We start from the raw sequence: 18,540 nt of genomic DNA, 5'->3' as shown, positions 1-18,540 counted from the left end.
TGAACTCCAACAGGTTGTATTGTTAAGTGATTATTTTACATCAAATATTGCTGTGATTGCAAGTTGGATTGTATCCCTATTTACCCTGCCTGTCTGCATAGTATGGTTTCCTTTCTATATACCCCCACCTGCATGCATAGCATAGTCTTTCTTTATAATTCAATAAGCAAGGTGTCTGATCATTCACAACATTCTTATCTTCAAAACTTGTTTGCACTCAATTTTCAAGAAATGCATCATATGAAAGTTCTTTGAAAAGAAGGATTGAGGAATCAATCAGTTTTGAGGCAAGCAAAAGATTGGGAGAAGTGGTGGTTCTAGTTGTATGATTTTGTATCGAGGTTGCATGCTTGTGAAAACTTGCATGGGAGCTCATAGGCGGGACATGAAGTTCAAAGAAGTATTGTGGAGATTCTCAAAAATCTATTGATCCAAGAAGCAGCAAACAAAACAAAAGAAAGAAAAGAAAATACAAAAACAACAAGAACATGGTCCAAGGCTCTGAGCATCAATTACTAGGCAGAAAAGAAAGAAGAAACAATGACTCAAAGAGTTGTTAGCCTAGTAAAATGCTTGTGGTTGAAGTGTGTCAAGGAAAGAGGCTTGAGCAAGTAAATCCTTAGGGGTGCTTTAACACCTAATACCTTAAAACCAACTGGTTTAGGAGTATTGATTGAAAGCTTATCTAAAGAGCCGCTTTGAGACATGATACTTAGAGTCAAGGCCAAAGCACAGAAACTATAAGCTGCTTCAAGGTGATTACATATAAAGAGATCTCCATGGTACCATTTGGATGAAAATCCTAAGACCTACGACTCCCAATATGTAAGGACTAGTGAGCACTGAAGCCCTTGCATGAGCATATGATTTAGAGTTCACCCCACTGATATTTGATCACTTCACTCACTGCACTTTACAAGTGTCCCTCAATCCATCTTAATTGAAAGAATCTTGGAGCATAAATCTATTTCTTGCTTGGGGACAAGCAAGCTTTAAGTTTAGTGTTGTGATGACAAGTCATCTTAGCCTATTTTAGCTAGTCTTTTTCTTTTGTTTTCATTAGAATTATGCACTTTCTGGAGCTACAAGCAAGCTAATTGAGTAGATTTTCATGTTTCCCTTGATTGAACCAACCATATATGAATTTATGCCATTTCATGAGGTTTTGTGCTATATTTGTTGCATATTATGAAAGAATGAAGATCTCATGATTTTGAGCATAGCTTTGATGAGTTTGGTTGATTAATGATAGGTGAAGAAAGCTTGGAGAAAGGTTGAAGCAAAGAGGAATGGCTAGAAGTGAAGAATGGAATAAGTGAAAATTGAACCAGAGGCATGAAGTTAGCCCCAACGTTAGCCCCCTAACTTGGAGGCTAACGTTGGGCATGAAAAATCACTCCCTGGACTCCCCACGTTTGAGCCAACGTTAGCCCCCTAACTTGGAGGCTAACGTTGGCAAGAGAAACTTGAAACTCATCCCTGGGCCAGCCAACGTTTGCGCCAACGTTAGCCCCCTAACTTGGAGGCTAACGTTGGCACATGAGTTATAAAGGGGGAGAAGGCCAACGTTTGCGCCAACGTTAGCCCCCTAACTTGGAGGCTAACGTTGGCACATGAATCACAAAGGGAGGGGCACCAACGTTTGCGCCAACGTTAGCCCCCTAACTTGGAGGCTAACGTTGGCACCACTAGCACTAAGCAAGGCCAACGTTAGGGTCAAAGTTAGACCCCTAACGTTGGCACCAACGTCCAAACCAGGGAATCATGCTTGCTGCTATGAAAAGTTAGGGTCAAAGTTAGACCCCTAACTTTGGCCCTGACGTTGGGACCAACTTTGGCTAACTTCAAAACCGGTTCAATTGGTTCACTTCGGTTCTTCTTCAAACTTCAAGAGCAATCAACCAAGGCCTCTTTCAACCCAATTCCACCAAGAACAAAGGCCCAACTCAAGGCTTGAAGATCATTTTGGAAAGTGTATAAATAGGATAGAATTCAAGTTATTAAGGGAGCTTTCCTTTTAGAATTTTCAATATAGTTTTCGGAGAGCTTTTAAACTTGAGTGAACTTTAATTTCTTGCTTTCATTGCTTTCAATTTCATTTTACATTTGTCTTGGATCTTGGATTGGAGAATTGAAGAAATTCTGTTTCAATCTCAATCTTGGATCTCTCTGTTTCTTTACTATTAATTGAATTTCATTTCCGATTCATTGTTCTTCATCTCTTTTCTTTGCAATTTACAATTTCCTTGCTATTGTTCTTGTTGGATCTAGGAAGGCATTGAGATCTAGACTTGGTTTTCTAGTCTCTGGGTCCTGAGATCTGAATTTCTCATTTCAATTCCCTGTTTATTGCTTTTTCTGTTCATTTACTTTACTGCTTCAAGATCCGGTTCAATCCCAATTCCCTTTCCCTCTGCTGTTTGATGCAATTTAGTTTTTCCTTGTTTAAATTCTGCAAATCCATTCCCCAATTCCCTTTACATTTCAAGCAATTTATATTCCGTGCACTTTAAGATTCCGCAATTTACATTTCTTGCACTCTAAGTTTCTGCCATTTAATTTCTTGTTCTTTAAGATTCAGCAATTTAATTTCCTGCTTTCTTTAATTTCATGCAATTTACATTCTGCAAGTCACAAATCACTCAACCAACACTTGATTCGCTTGACTAAATCAACCACTAAACTAAAATTGCTCAATCCTTCAATCCCTGTGGGTTCGACCTCACTCCCGTGAGTTTTTATTACTTGATACGACCCGGTACACTTGCCGGTTGGATTTGTGATGTTTTGTGAGAGATTCGTTTTTCACCAAAATATCTCATCAGCACCCCTGAAAGCTTAGTAATCCAAGTAGATCCTTGGTACAGGAACACCACAGACACATCCCTCAAGACTCAAACCCTTAGTGCCTAGCCTCTTTTCTTGCTATTTTTCTTTTATTCTTCAACTTTGATTGTTCTTTCTCTTTTTCTTATTAGGATCTTGTTATTTAGCTAGTCTCATGGGGTGTGTTCAAGTATATGATTCATGACAGATAGTTGTCTTCCCACCTTGTGGTTGAACCAACTTAGCTAACTTATGACCACACCACAAACTCAGGAACTTACTCCATAGTATGAACTCCACTCTGGTCTTTTATAAAACACTCATTCTCTTTTCATTTGATTCAAAAGGACAAGCATACAAGTAAGTAAGGAAATGACGCAGTAATGACATTCAAACTAGCAATCCTAGACCTAAGCAATGAAAAACTTAAAAGAAAGAATTTAAAAGGGTTCTAACTAACATGGAAGCACGTTCTATTTCATACAAGATCTTCCTTATTTAAAGCATAGAAAAAGATGGATCAAAGAAGGAACTCCACCACCTTTTACTCATGAGGATGCCCATGCTCCCCTCCTTGTTTGTCTTCTTTGTGTCCTCTTGCATTTCCTCGCATCCGTTCCAATCTTGCTTGCTTCCAATCCTCAAGTGCCTTCCTCACTGATTCATGACTCTCTTCCACCTTTTGTCTTTCTTCTCGTGCTAATTCATCCTTCATTTCTTCATACCTTGCAATTCCCGGATGCAATATAGGCAGCTGTCCTACTAAGTATCTGAGCCTGGCTTGAGTGTTTATATGATGCCCAGTCTCGCTCATGTAAACTCCTTCTGCGAATGCCCTTTGCTCGTCCAATAGTTCTGCCTGTTCTATTTGTCTTCGATGCATCTCATGTATATGTGCACCTTGATGTGCTTGGATGTTGATTAGCTTATGGATGGATTCTTGTTGTTCATTTTGCCTTTGTTCTATCCTGTGGAATGTTTCACTCCATTGTTGTCCTTGACTCAGTTGCTGCTCCATCATTTGCTTTTGCCACTCCCCTTGTTGAGTCATCCATCTTGAGAGTGATTCCTCTTGCTGCCCCATCATCTGTAATTGAAGCTCTTTCTGTGCTCCTTGGCTTTCCAAATATTGTCTAGATAGGCCATCAATGGCTTCCTGTAGTTGGTGCATATCCAAAGTGGCTGGTGTTTGCCCCTCTAAGACTTGTCCTTCTACTACTTGAGGTGCTGGCCTCTTCCTTTGCTTCCGTTGAGGCAGGGGGGATGCGGCAGCATGCATCCATCGATCGGTTATTGGAATGCCCTCTTTTATCCACACGGGGTCCTCATCTTTTTCAATGTTGCATGGCAACATTTTCCAATGCGTCCCTCCTTGAGGCACGTGTGTAGTACCCTCCTTTTGTGGTGTCCGAGCCTTCCTCATTTAATTGTCCAATCAATCCCCTTCAATGCTCCTTTCCCTTTTCCTATAAAATAAAACAAGAAAAATTAATATCATTGAGAAATTTTATGGCTAGAATAATAAAGAAAAATAACTAGATTGTTTATTCATGAACACCAACTAACTAACTAACTGTGTATCCTTATATGCACATTGGTGGCACCTTGGGTGACACCAAACTTAGTTTGTAGCACTGTGATGAAAAAGTTTTGTTCAAGGCTCCAAGACTAGCATGCTCTGAGTTGCATTCATGCTCTCTTGGCATGCTCTGAACACCAAACTTATTCTTCACTATATACTGTATAATAAGGATTTCACCAAGTGTTTGTCAAGTTTGGGTTGGAATTCATGAATATTGACTTATTCACTATTTTCTAAAAGCATATAAAACATGGGTTGCCTCCCATGAAGCACTTCTTTAGCGTCACTAGCTTGACGTTTCTCCTTCATCAGGGAGGTTGATAATGCTTCAAGTCCTCCCCTCTTGCTGTAGAACTATATCCATTGGTTGTATCAATAATCTCTACATGTTCCAAGGAGAGAACTCTGTTGATAGTGAAGACCTTAGGTAACTGAGATGGTACAGTGGGGAGATCAGGGGGGATATCTGGGAAGTAAGCTGAGATCACTTTATCCCCTGGAGAGAAGTCCTCGGTAGGGATCTTCTTGTTCCTCCACCTCCTTGGTACCTTCTTCTTTGTTCCTTGTGATGTTGTCTTACTCTTTGTGACCTCCTCCTCTAAGGAAATGTGGTTACTGGTTTCATATGATTCTGGTGGTTTGGGTTCCTTCTGATTTTCTTTGAGCTGTTGCAATTGCTGTTTGCCTTGTTCATCAATCAAGGGAGTTCCCAAATGTGCTGGTTGTGCTTCAGTGCTTGTTTCTTCCTTCAGTATCTCACTGTGATTCTTCCTTGGTTCCTTGTTCTCTTGATCTGTTTCTTGTGAGAGTTTGAAGACATTAAAGCTAAGTTCTTCATCATGGATCCTCAAAATTAGCTCCCCTCGCTCTACATCTATGAGTGCTCTGGCTGTAGCTAGGAATGGTCTTCCCAATATGATTGGGTGAGTGTGACTCTCTTCCATGTCCAATATGACAAAGTCTGTTGGGAGGAAGTATTTCCCAACCTTTTCCAACACATTTTCCACCACTCCTATTACTTGTTTTTGTGTTTTATCAGCCAGCCTGATGACTACATCTGTGGGCATTATCTCATTGATCTGCAGCCTCTTCATAAGGGATAAGGGAATTAAGTTGATGCTTGCTCCCAAATCGCAGAGTCCCTTATCAAACATGGTTTCTCCAATGGCACAAGGAATGTAGAAACTCCCTGGGTCCTTTCTTTTTGTAGGCAACTCTGGTTGAATGAGGGCGCTGCACTCCTTGTTCATCACTATAGTTTAGCCTCCCTTGAGTGAGCTTTTCCTGGAAAGCAGTTCCTTCATATACTTGATGTATGCAGGCATTTGTTGGATGGCCTTGATGAATGGTATGTTTACATGCAGAGATGCAAACAAGTCAAGAAATCTTGAGTATATTCTCTTCTCCACAGCACCGTTGAGTAGTTGGGGAAAGGGTGCATAGAGTCTCAGCAGCTCTTGTTGTGAGATTTTTGGTTCTTGGTGATCTTTTTCCTTCTTCTCTGCTAAGGTATCTCCAGGTTGTTCTGGCGGCTTGTTTGGTTTGTCCTCAGTCTCCTTATCACTTGTAGTGACCATCTTGCAATCTTCCCATCTTACTTTCTTTGTTTCACCTCTCGGATTTTTTCTCTGTGTCACTTGGGAATCAATCTGTAGGTTTGGGAATCTGCTCAGAGAGATACCCCACTTGAGATTCCAACCTCTTGATGGTGTCTCCCTGGTTCTTAAAATTTGCTCGCACTTCCTCCTTGAACACCTTGTTGTCTTGAATCTCTTTGCATATGCCTTCAAGCAGGTTCTCAATCCTTGAGAGTCTGTCATCAGATGATGGTAGGTTGGGATTGGAGGTAGAAGGATGAGGAGTGTTATTTTGGTTTTGATATGGATGTGGAGAGATGTTGTTATGGTGGTGTTGATATGTTCTTTGTGTGAATTGTTGGTGAGCTGCATTGTTGTTGGGGTTGTGACGTCTCTGATCTTGGCTTTGATCTTGTTGATTCTCCCACCCAAAGTTTGGGTGATTCCTCCAACCAGGGTTGTAGGTCTTGGAGTATGGGTCATGATTTTGTCTAGGTGAATTCCCAATGTAGTTGGCTTGCTCCTGCTCACTCTCTGCCTCTACATTCACTCCCTCTTGGGTAGTTGATGAGGTGGTGATTGTTGTTACTTGGTTCCTCTCCATCTTCTTGGTGAGGTTAGCTAATTGCTTGGTAATGAGCTTGTTTTGGGCCAGCAGAGCATCTACATTGTTTAGCTCCATCACTCCTCTAGTGTTCCCTCTTTTGGAGGCATAAAAGTAGTCATTCTCTGCTACAGTTTCAATGACATCTATGGCCTCCTCAATGGTCTTCTTCTTGTTCAGAGATCCCCCGGATGAGTGGTCTACTGCTTTCTTTGATTCATAAGAAAGGCCTTCATAGAAAATGTGCAGCTGCACCCATTCATTGAACATATCTGGTGGACACCTCCTTGTTAGGTCCTTAAACCTCTCCCATGCTTTATATAGAGTCTCACCATCCTGCTGCCTGAATGTTTGCACCTCAGCTCTCAGCCTGTTAATCCGTTGAGGAGGATAGAATCTTGCCAAGAATTTGTTCACCATATCTTCCCAGGTTGCCAAACTCTCTTTTGGGAAGGACTCTAGCCATTTAGATGCTTTTTCCTTGAGTGAGAAAGGGAACAGAAGTAGTCTATAGGTGTCAGGATGAACACCATTAGACTTCACAGTGTCACATATCCTCAGGAAGGTGGTTAGATATTGATTGGGGTCTTCTTGGACACTCCCTCTGAATGAATAGTTGTTCTGAACAAGGGTGATGAGCTGTGGCTTTAGTTCAAAGTTGTTGGCATGTATAGTTGGCCTTTGGATGCTACTCCCACAGTTTCCTGGGTTTGGGTTGATGTAAGAACCCAGAACTCTTCTCTCTTGTCCTGCATGATTTGCTAGACCTTCTCTGCCATGGTTGTGAGCTTCTTCTTCATGATGGTTTTCCATATTCTCTTCCATGTTTGGTTCAAAGTATTCCTCCTCTTCTTCAGCACCAACTACTCTTTTCCTCTTACTTCCCTCCTTAATCTAAGGAAGGTCCTCTCTGGTTCAGAATCAAAGGAAGTTAAAGCCCCGCTTCTCCTCCCTGTCATACAACCAACAAGGTGCAAGCAAGGAAATAGATCCAGAAACTATTCTAAAAAAAATGCTGTTAGTGTGAGTGATGCAATATATCAAACAGTTAGTGGGTGAGTGAAACAGAGTGTAAACAACTGGAATAAAGGGGTTAAAGGGATGGGAAGAAAAACAACTGAAACCGAAAGTAAATTGCTCAAACAGATATTTAAATCAACAGAATAGAAAAAATGCTCAATCTAGTGATCCTCCAACTTAATAATTGTTGATACAAAATCAATCCCCGACAATGGCGCCATAAACTTGATGCGCACAAAACTTGTCTCTCAACAAATTTTCTTCGGCAAGTGTACCAAATTTGTCGTCAAGTAAAAACTCACAATAGAGTGAGGTCGAATCCCACAGGGATTGATTGATCAAGCAACTTTAATTAGAGGAATGTTCTAGTTGAGCGAACCAGAATTTGATTTGAGATTTGCAGAAAGTTAAATGGCGGGAAAGTAATTAGCAGAAACAATAAATGCTAGAATTAAAGAGCTGAATGTAAATGGCGGAAAGTAAATTGCAGAATCTTAAACGGGAATGGGGTAATTGCTCATATAAGTAAATGGCAGAAATTAAAGAGAATGGGTAAGATCAGAAATGGGGAGTTCATTGGGCTCAGGAAATGTTGCATTCTCCGGATCAAGTTCATTTTCATCTCTTCCTCAATCAATGCATTCATTGATCTCCTTGGAAATCTTAAGTGATCGAATTCCAATTTCTTGGTAATTCAATCTCTCAAATCTTGATCAATAGCCAATTCCTTGGTCAATTGCTCATGAGAAGAGATGAAGTATAGTCACTGATTATACCACATGCATTTCCCAAATCAAGTGTTGGTAGGATTATAGTCAAATATCCATCCAAACCCAATTTGGTCCAGCATGAGAAAGCATTTCTAGCATGATCTCTTCATTCCTCTTTCAAGGTTCAGAAGAGATCCAAGTTTGAATAGCTTCTTTTCCAAGATAACTACCCAATTGGATGAAGATCGAAAGCTTTCTAGTAAAATCAAGAGAAAAGATAGAAGAAGGAGAATGAAAACTAATATTGATCCATCAAATTACAACAGAGCTCCCTAACCTAATGAAAGGGGTTTAGTTGTTCATAGCTCTGAAAAATGAAAACCAAGATGGAGAATACATGATGAAAGTAAAACTAGAAGTGCAGAGAAAGTAAAATACAAAGAGTAGTTCTATGCCAAAGGCTCCCTAAAGTTTCCAACTCCCTCACTAATTCAAAGCTACTCCTATATATACTACTCTTCTCATCTTCTAGTTGGCTCTTCAAGTCTTGGGTATGGGCCTCTGAATCTTGAGTTTGAAGCAGTTATCCTTTTCATTGGGCTTAGCTTTGCTTGCAGAGAGAAAAGGTGAAGTAGGCAGGGACTTTGACTCAGGACGTTAGTGGTGTCAATGTTAAGTGAAAGTGTGGGTTCGAGAACGTTAGTGACAATCACCTTTTTCACTAACGTTCCTAACCCAAATATGATCATGTTGACTTCAACGTTAGTGGCACTAAAGTGACCACTAACATTGCCTCTTGGTCCTTCGCACACGTTATTGGGACTTACATTTCCCAATAACGTGGAGAGTCCTTGATGAGCGGATAATTTATACGCTTTTTGGCATTGTTTTTAGTATATTTTTAGTAGGATCTAGTTACTTTTAGGGATGTTTTTATTAGTTTTTATGTTAAATTCACATTTTTGGACTTTACTATGAGTTTGTGTGTTTTTCTGTGATTTCAGGTATTTTCCGGCTGAAATTGAGGGACTTGAGCAAAAATCAGATTCAGAGGTTGAAGAAGGACTGCTGATGCTGTTGGATTCTGACCTCCCTGCACTCAAAGTAGATTTTCTGGAGCTATAGAACTCAAAATGGCGCGCTTCCAATTGCGTTGGAAAGTAGACATCCAGAGCTTTCAAGCAATATATAATAGTTCATACTTTGGCCGAGTTTAGATGACGCAAAAGGGCGTTGAACGCCAGTTCTATGCTGCAGTCTGGAGTTAAAGGCCAGAAACACGTCACGAACCAGAGTTGAACACCAAAAACACGTTACAACTTGGCGTTCAACTTCAGAAGAAGCCTCTGCATCTGTAAACTTCAAGCTCAACCCAAGCACACACCAAGTGGGACCCGGAAGTGGATTTATGCATCAATTACTTATTTCTGTAAACCCTAGTAACTAGTTTAGTATAAATAGAACTTTTTACTAGTCTTTTAGACATCTTATGATTTTTAGTTCATCTTTGAATCATATTGATCACGTTTGGGGGCTGGCCTCTCGGCCATGCCTGAACCTTCATCACTTATGTATTTTCAACGGTAGAGTTTCTACACTCCATAGATTAAGGTGTGGAGCTCTGCTGTTCCTCATGAATTAATGCAAAGTGCTACTGTTTTTTATTCAATTCAACTTATTCCGCTTCTAAGATATTCATTCGTACTCCAACATGAATGTGTTGAACGTGAAAATCATCATCATTCCCCTACGAACGCGTGCCTGACAACCACTTCCGTTCCACCTTAGATTGAATAAATATCTCTTGGATCTCTTAATCAGAATCTTCGTGGTATAAGCTAGATTGATGGCGGCATTCATGAGAGTCCGGAAAGTCTAAACCTTGTCTGTGCTATTCCGAGTAGGATTCAGGGATTGAATGACTGTGACGAACTTCAAACTCGCGAGTGCTGGGCGTAGTGACAGACGCAAAAGGAGGGTGAATCCTATTCCAGTATGATCGAGAACCTCAGATGATTAGCCGTGCTTTGACAGAGCATTTGGAACTTTTTCACAAGAGGATGGGAAGTAACCATTGACAATGGTGATGCCCTTACATAAAGCCTGCCATGGAAAGGAGTAGGACTGATTGGATGAAGACAGCAGGAAAGCAGAAGTTCAGAAGAATGAAAGTATCTCTAGACGCTTATCTGAAATTCCCACCAATGAATTACACAAGTGTTTCTATCTTTATTTTCTATTTATTTGTTATTATTATTCGAAAACTCCATAACCATTTGATATCCGCCTGACTGAGATTAACAAGATGACCATAGCTTGCTTCATACCAACAATCTCCGTGGGATCGACCCTTACTCACGTAAGGTTTTATTACTTGGACGACCCAGTGCACTTGCTGGTTAGTTGTACGAAGTTGTGAAGTTATGTTTGGACCATGGTATTGTGCACCAGTTATTGGCGCCATTGCCAGGGAGAGAACGAACAACAAATTTTACAACCTGAGTAACAATTTCGCATACCAGTCCTCCCTTGTCCCTACGTTAGAGTCCACGTTAACTAGGTTAACGTGGCTTCTAACGTAGCAGTGCCAATTCTTCGAGAACGTTAGTGACACTTACCTTTGTCACTAACGTTCCAATGTGCCCCTATTTCCCACGTTAGAGTCATGCTAACGTTAGTCATGCTAGCCATCTCCAACGTTAGTGACAAAGGTGATTGTCACTAACGTTGGCTCATCATTTCTTTATCCACGTTAGCTTCCACGTTAACTAAGTTAACGTGGGAGTTAACGTTACTCATGGTGGCTCTTGGTGGTTCACCCCAACGTTAGTGACAAAGGTAAGTGTCACTAACTTTGGCTATCAATTGCTCTCTCCACGTTAGCTTCCACGTTAACTAAGTTAACGTGGGAGTTAACGTGGCTTATGGAGGCTTGGCCAACGTTAGTGACAAAGGTGAATGTCACTAACGCTGGCTTCTCTTTTGCTTCTTAACGTTAGAGTCCACGTTAACTAAGTTAACGTGGCAACTAACGTGGCCAATTATGAGCTTGGTCAAACGTTAGTGACAAAGGAGAGTGTCACTAACATTGGCCTTGTTGTCTTCTTCCACGTTAGAGTTCACGTTAACTTAGTTAACGTGACTCTTAACGTGGGCTTATGATGGCTTCAAGGGCGTTATTGGCGATTACCTTTCTCATTAACTTTGCAAGTTAGCACCCATTCCACGTTAGAGGTCATGTTAGTGGGACTAACGTGGCTGCTAATGTGGTTCTTCCTTGCTTCCTTTGTCCTGAAATCAAGCAATAAAGTGCATGAAAGTTCTAATCCAAATCATGAGACATGCATCCTCTAATTTGTCATATAATTCATGCAAAATTCTCATGAAATCATGTAAAGTGCACAATGTATGCTTGATTCAAGATGTAAGTGAATATCTACCCAAAACTAGCTTATTTTCTAAGAAAATGCATGAAACTACCTTAAAAATAGTAAAGAAAAGGTCAGTGAAACTGGACAAAATGCCCTGGCATCACCGCACGGCTAATCATCTGTCGGTTCTCGATCATGTTGGAATAGGATCCATTGATCCTTTTGCGTCTGTCACACGCCCAACAATCGCGAGTTTGAAGCTCGTCACAGTCATCCCTTCCCAGATCCTACTCAGAATACCACAGACAAGGATTAGACATTCCGGATCTCAGGAATGGCCGCCAATAATTCTAGCCTATACCACGAAGGTTCTAATATTAGATTAGAAATCCAAGAGATACACATTCAAGCTTGTTTGCATGTAGAACGGAAGTGGTTGTCAGTCACGTGTTCATAGGTTAGAATGGTGATGAGCGTCACATAATCATCGCATTCATCATGTTCTTGGGTGCGAATGAATATCTTGGAGAAGAAATAGACTTGAGTTGAATATAAAAATAATAGTACTTGTATTAATTCATGAAGAACAGCAGAGCTCCACACCTTAATCTATGGTGTGTAGAAACTCCACCATTGAAAATACAAAAGTGATAACAGTGTAAGCATGGCCGAATGGCCAGCCTCCAAGGTCTAGGGACTAAACGTCCAAAGATGAAAATACAATAGTATAAGGTCCTATTTATAGAGAACTAGTAGCCTAGGGTTTACAGAAATCAGTAATTAATGTAGAAATCTTCTTCCGGGCCCACTTGGTGTGTGCTTGGGCTGAGCATTGAAGCTTCCATGTGTAGAGACTTTTCTTGGAGTTAAACGCCAGCTTTTGTGCCAGTTCCGGCGTTAAACGCCAGAATTCTTGAGCTGACTTGGAACGCCTATTTGGGCCATCAAAGATCGAGCAAAGTATAGACTATTATATATTTCTGGAAAGCCCAGGATGTCTACTTTTCAACGCAATTAAGAGCATGCCAATTGGGCTTTTGTAGCTCCAGAAAATCTACTTCGAGTGCAGGAAGGTCAGAATCCAACAGCATCTGCAGTCCTTTTTCAGCCTCTGAATCAAATTTTTGCTCAGGTCCCTCAATTTCAGCCAGAAAATACCTGAAATGACAGAAAAACACACAAACTCATAGTAAAGTCTAGAAGAGTGATTTTTATTTAAAAACTAATAAAAATATAATAAAAACTAATTAAAATATACTAAAAACATACTAAAAACAATGCCAAAAAGCGTATAAATTATCCGCTCATCACAACACCAAACTTAAATTGTTGCTTGTCCCCAAGCAACTGAAAATCAAATAGGATAAAAAGAAGAGAATATACAATGAATTCTAAAAACATCTATGAAGATCAGTATTAATTAGATGAGCGGGGCTTTTAGCTTTTTGCTTCTGAACAGTTTTGGCATCTCACTTTATCCTTTGAAGTTCAGAATGATTGGCTTCTATAGGAACTCAGAATCCAGATAGTGTTATTGATTCTCCTAGTTAAGTATGTTGATTCTTGAACACAGCTACTTTATGAGTCTTGGCCGTGACCCAAATCATTTTTTTTCCAGTATTACCACCGGATACATAAATGCCACAGACACATAACTGGGTGAACCTTTTAGATTGTGACTCAGCTTTGCTAGAGTCCCCAATTAGAGGTGTCCAGAGCTGTTAAGCATACTCTTTTTGCTTTTGGACCACGACTTTAACCGCTCAGTCTCAAGTTTTTACTTGACACCTTCACGCCACAAGCACATGGTTAGGGACAGCTTGGTTTAGCCGCTTAGGCCAGGATTTTATTCCTGTGGGCCCTCCTATCCACTGATGCTCAAAGCCTTGGATCCTTTTTATCACCCTTGCCTTTTGGTTTAAAGGGGTATTGGCTTTTTCTGCTTGCTTTTCTTTTTCTTTCTTCATTTTTTTTCTTTTTTCTTTTTTTTTCTTCTCTCTTTTTTTTTTGCAAGCTTTCTATTCACTGCTTTTTCTTGCTTCAAGAATCAATTTTATGATTTTTCAGATCATCAGATAACATTTCTCCTTTTCCCATCATTCTTTCATGAGCCAACAATTTTAACATTCATAAACAATCAAATTCAAAAATATGCACTGTTCAATCATTCATTCAGAAAAACAATAGTATTCCCACCACATCAAAATAACTAAACTGTTTTAAAATTCAAAATTCATGCACTTCTTTTTATTTTTCAATTAAAAATATTTTTCATTTAAGAAAGGTGATGGATTCATTTTCATAGCTTTAAGGCATAGACACTTAGACACTAATGATCATGTAATAAAGACACAAACATAAATAAACATAAAGCACAATTTTCGAAAAATAGAAAATAAAGAACAAGGAAATTAAAGAACGGGTCCACCTTAGTGATGGCGGCTTGTTCTTCCTCTTGAAGATCTTATGGAGTGCTTGAGCTCCTCAATGTCTCTTCCTTGCCTTTGTTGCTCCTCTCTCATGGTTCTTTGGTCTTCTCTAATTTCATGAAGGAGGATGGAATGCTCTTGGTGCTCCACCCTTAGTTGTCCCATATTGGAACTTAATTCTCCTAGGGAGTTGTTGATTTGCTCCCAATAATTTTGTGGAGGAAAATGCATCCCTTGAGGCATCTCAGGGATTTCATGATGAGGAGTTTCCTCATGCTCTTGTCCATGAGTGGGATCTCTTGTTTGCTCCATCCTTTTCTTAGTGATGGGCTTGTCCTCATCAATGAGAATGTCTCCCTCTATGTCAATTCCAACTAAATTGCAGAGGTGACAAATGAGGTGAGGGAAGGCTAACCTTGCCACAGTAGAGGAATTGTCCGCCACCTTGTAGAGTTCTTGGGATATAACCTCATGAACTTCTACTTCCTCTCTAATCATAATGCTATGAATCATGATAGTCCGGTCTATAGTAACTTCAGACCGGTTGCTAGTAGGAATGATTGAGCATTGGATGAACTCCAACCATTCCCTAGCCACGGGCTTGAGGTCATGCCTTCTTAGTTGAACCGGCTTCTCTCTTGAATCTCTCTTCTATTGAGCGCCCTCTTCAGAGATGTCTGAGGACTTGGTCCAACCTTTGATCAAAGTTGACCCTTCTAGTGTATGGGTGTGCATCTCCTTGCATCATGGGCAAGTTGAATGCCAAACTTACATTTTCCGGGCTAAAATCTAAGTAATTCCCCTGGACCATTGTAAGCCAATTCTTGGGGTTCGGGTTCACACTTTGATCATGGTTCTTGGTGATCCATGCATTGGCATAGAACTCTTGAACCATTAAGATTCTGATTTGTTGAATGGGGTTGGTGAGAACTTCCCAACCTCTTCTTCGGATCTCATGTCGGATCTCCGGATATTCACCCTTTTTGAGCTTGAAAGGGACCTCGGGGATCACCTTCTTCTTGGCCACAACTTCATAGAAGTGGTCATGATGCACCCTTGAGAGGAATCTCTCCATCTCCCATGACTCGGAGGTGGAAGCTTTTGCCTTCTCTTTCCTCTTTTTAGAGGTTTCTCTGGCCTTTGGTGCCATTAATAGTTATGGAGAAACAAAAAAAGCTTTAGCTTTTACCACACCAAATTTAGAAGGTTGCTCGTCCTTGAGCAAAATAAGAAAGAAGAGAGTAGAAGAAGAAGAAATAGAGGAGATGGAGGGGGCTTTGTGTTTCGGCCAAGTGGGAGAAGTAGTATTTAGGTTGGGTGAAAATGAAAGAGTGAAGATGAGTTTATATAAGAGTGGATAGGGGGGGCATGGTTCGATCATTGTGGGTGGGTTAGGGAAGGAAAGTGGTTTGAATTTGAATGGTGAGGTAGGTGGGGTTTTATGAAGGATGGATGTGAGTGGTGAAGAGAATGGTGGGATTTGATAGGTGAGGGGTTTTTGGGGAAGAGGTATTGAGGTAATCGGTGAATGGGTGAAGAAGAGAGAGAGAGGTGGGGTAGGTGGGGATCCTGTGGGGTCCACAGATCCTGAGGTGTCAAGGATTTCTCATCCTTGCACCATGTCGCGTGCAAAATGCCCCTTTCTGCTAATCCTGGTGTTAAACGCCAGGCTGCTGCCCATTTCTGGCGTTTAACGCCAGCTTCTTGCCCATTCCTGGCGTTAAACGCCAGTCTGGTGCCCATTTCTGGCGTTAAACGCCCAGAATAATGCCAGACTGAGCGTTTAACGCCCAGTCTGTTACCCTTACTGGCGTTTAAACGCCAGTAAGTTTCTCCTCCAGGGTGTTCTATTTTTCATTCTATTTTTCCTTCTGTTTTTGCTTTTTTCAATTGTTTTTGTGACTTCACATGATCATCAACCTACAGAAAACATAAAATAACAAAAGAAAATAGAAATTTAACATAGATAATTAAAGATTGGGTTGCCTCCCAACAAGCGCTTCTTTAATATCAATAGCTTGACAGTGGGCTCTCATGGAGCCCCACAGATGTTCAGAGCAATGTTGGACCCTCCCAACACCAAACTTAGAGTTTGAATGTTGGGGTTCAACACCAAACTTAAAGTTTGGTTGTGGCCTCCCAACACCAAACTTAGAGTTTGACTGTGGGGGCTCTGTTTGACTCTGTATTGAGAGAAGCTCTTCATGCTTCCTCTCCATGGTTACAGAGGGATATCCTTGAGCCTTGAACACAAGGGAGTCTTCATTCACTTGAATGATCAATTCTCCTCTGTTAACATCAATCACAGCTTTTGCTGTGGTTAGGAAGGGTCTGCCAAGGATGATGGATTCATCCATACACTTTCTAGTCTCTAGGATTTTGAAATCAGCAGGGATGTAGTGGTCTTCAACCTTTACCAAGACATCCTCTACAAGTCCATAAGCCTATTTCTTTGAATTGTCTGCCATCTCCAGTGAGATTCTTGCAGCTTGTACCTCAATGATCCCTAGCTTCTCCATTACAAAGAGAGGCATGAGGTTTATGCTTGACCCTAGGTCACACAGAGCTTTCTCAAAGGTCATGGTACCTATGGCACAAGGTATTGAGAACTTTCCAGGATCTTGTCTCTTTAGAGGTAATCTCTGCCTAGCCAAGTCATCTAGTTCTTTGATGAGCAAGGGGGGTTCTTCCTCCCAAGTCTCATTACCAAATAACTTGGCATTTAGCTTCATGATTGCTCCAAGATACTTAGCAACTTGCTCTTCAGTAATATCTTCATCCTCTTCAGAGGAAGAATACTCATTAGAGCTCATGAATGGCAGAAGTAAATTCATTGAAATCTCTATGGTCTTTGTGTGAGCCTCAGATTCCCATAGTTCCTCATCAGGGAATTCCATGGAGGCCAGTGGACGTCTATTGAGGTCTTCCTCAATGGAGATCACTGCCTCTTTTTCCTCTCCAGGTTTGGCCGTGTGGGTTGTGGTTATGGCCTTGCACTCTCTTTTTGGATTCTCTTTTGTATTGCTTGGGAGAGTACTAGGAGGGAGTTCAGTAATTTTCTTACTCAGCTGACCCACTTGTGCCTCCAAATTTCTAATGGAGGACCTTGTTTCAGTCATGAAATTTGAGTGGTTTTGATTAGATCAGAGACAATGGTTGCTAAGTCAGAGTGGGTTTGCTTAGAATTCTCTGTCTGTTGCTGAGAAGATGGTGGAAAAGGTTTGCCATTGCTAAACCTATTTCTTCCACCATTACTGTTGTTGAAACCTTGTTGAGGTCTCTGTTGATCCTTCCATGAGAGATTTGGATGATTTCTTCATGAAGGATTATAGGTGTTTGCATAGGGTTCTCCTATGTAATTCACCTCTTCCATTGCTGGGTTCTTAGGATCATAAGCTTCTTCTTCAGAGGAAGCTTCCTTAGTACTGCCTGTTGCTGCTTGCATTTTAGACAGACTCTGAGAAATCATATTGACTTGTTGGGTCAATATTTTATTCTGAGCCAATATGACATTCAGAGTATCAATCTCAAGAACTCCTTTCTTCTGAGTTGTCCCATTATTCACAGTATTCCTTTCAGAAGTGTACATGAATTGGTTATTTGCAACCATTTCAATGAGTTCCTGAGCTTCTGCTGGCGTCTTCTTCAGATGAAGAGATCCTCCAGCAGAGCTATCCAATGACATCTTGGATAGTTCAGACAGACCATCATAGAAAATACCTATGATGCTCCATTCAGAAAGCATGTCAGAAGGACACCTTCTGATCAATTGCTTGTATCTTTCCCATGCTTCATAGAGGGATTCTCCTTCCTTCTGTCTAAAGGTTTGGACTTCCACTCTAAGCTTGCTCAATTTTTGAGGTGGAAAGAACTTTGCCAAGAAGGCATTGACTAGCTTTTCCCAAGAGTTCAGGCTTTCTTTAGGTTGTGAGTCCAACCATATCCTAGCTCTGTCTCTTACAGCAAAAGGAAAGAGCATAAGTCTGTAGACTTCAGGGTCAACCCCATTGGTCTTGACAGTGTCATAGATTTGCAAGAATTCATCTAAGAACTGATGAGGATCTTCCAATGGAAGTCCATGAAACTTGAAATTCTGTTGCATTAGAGAAACTAATTAAGGCTTAAGCTCAAAGTTGTTTGCTCCAATGGCAGGGATTGAGATGCTTCTCCCATAGAAGTCGGGAGTAGGTGCAGTAAAGTCACCAAGAACCTTCCTTGCATTGTTGGCATTGTTGTTTTCGGCTGCCATGGTCTTTTCTTCCTTGAAAAGTTCTGTTAGGCCCTCTAGAGAGAATTGTGCTTTAGCTTCTCTTAGCTTTCTCTTCAAGGTCCTTTCAGGTTCAGGATCAGCTTGAACATGTATGCCTTTATCTTTGTTCCTGCTCTTATGAAAGAGAAGAGAATAAGAAAGTATGAAATCC

General features: G+C 40.8%; 1 non-coding gene across 1 annotated transcript; it reads left to right on the top strand.

The window, feature by feature from the left end:
- Positions 1 to 17,858: 17,858 nt before the first annotated feature.
- LOC148571683 (small nucleolar RNA R71) lies at positions 17,859 to 17,966 on the top strand. Its single transcript, XR_015907927.1, has one exon. It is a non-coding gene; the product is annotated as a small nucleolar RNA R71 (small nucleolar RNA).
- The last annotated feature ends 574 nt before the right edge of the window (positions 17,967 to 18,540 follow it).

The sequence above is a fragment of the Arachis ipaensis genome, chromosome B3 (assembly GCF_059453495.1).
Source record: "Arachis ipaensis isolate K30076 ecotype BB chromosome B3, ASM5945349v1, whole genome shotgun sequence".
In the NCBI taxonomy this organism is placed as follows: Eukaryota; Viridiplantae; Streptophyta; class Magnoliopsida; order Fabales; family Fabaceae; genus Arachis; species Arachis ipaensis.
Note: the sequence above shows the minus strand (reverse complement) of the source record. Positions and strands in the feature narration are given on the sequence as shown.